The sequence below is a fragment of the Procambarus clarkii genome, chromosome 5, assembly GCF_040958095.1.
Source record: "Procambarus clarkii isolate CNS0578487 chromosome 5, FALCON_Pclarkii_2.0, whole genome shotgun sequence".
Classification (NCBI taxonomy): Eukaryota; Metazoa; Arthropoda; class Malacostraca; order Decapoda; family Cambaridae; genus Procambarus; species Procambarus clarkii.
The window spans coordinates 15,971,263-15,972,257 of record NC_091154.1 but is presented as its reverse complement, the minus strand read 5'-3'; positions in this window follow the sequence as shown (position 1 = coordinate 15,972,257).

Genomic DNA, 995 nt, shown 5'->3' with positions numbered 1-995 from the left:
TAAAAACTATGATCTTGGTGTGCATCATACCTTCTTCCGGAGTAACCATCACAACATTCTCGAACCCAACTGTCGTTAGGTGTTCCACGGCCTTTTCTGTCCCAACAGTACTCACCTAATTGTGCTTGCGGGGGTTGAGCTCTGGCTCTTTGGTCCCGCCTCTCAACCGTCAATCAACTTTGATTGTTGCCGCCGAAGGCGGCTAGTTTATTGTGCACCCCATACTCATCCTGTGAGCGGTAGCGCAAAAAGCATTACAGAGGGCACAAAAGGTCTTTATCAGACCTCATCTTAGATTATTACATAAGCAATTTCTTCAATCCTTCACACCTTATAGATACAATGTCAGCTAGTTACAGAGAGAGTGCTATTACAAGAGCTACATATTTACAGTAAGTCATCATACATTAATGGTAGGTCTTGTCGTTAATACATAATAGTTTGGCCAGTGGGGATATTACAGAGTCATAGGGGAGCTTCTGTTTATTATTAGTCCTCACAATACACTACTTGTTTCTGAATCTCATATGTCGTTCATCTACTGGAAGTAAAATGTGGGTACAGTGCAAGGATTTCAGGTAATTTATCCATGGTAATAAGATAGGTTGCCATATCATACAGAGTGAGCTTAGATTTATCTCTAAAAGGCTCAATTTTACAACAATCCAAGATATAGTGCTCGAGTGTGTCCCTGCCTATGTCCACACACTTTACACTTTACTTCATCTAGATCCCTATACAAGCCGAACTGCCAGAGATACTTGTAGCCAAGTCTTATACGAGCTGTGACAACATCTGTTAGTCTACTGACTTTGTTACTTGCCCCATACACATGTTTTACTTCACACATTTCATTGTGATGAACAATGGACCTACTAGTTCCAGTTTGCACTGTTCTACTTTTTTCAAATCCATCTAGGAGTTCTCGTCTAATCAATCAACTGATGTACAGATTCCTGAGCCTACTGGGCTCTGTCATATCTACATTTGAAACT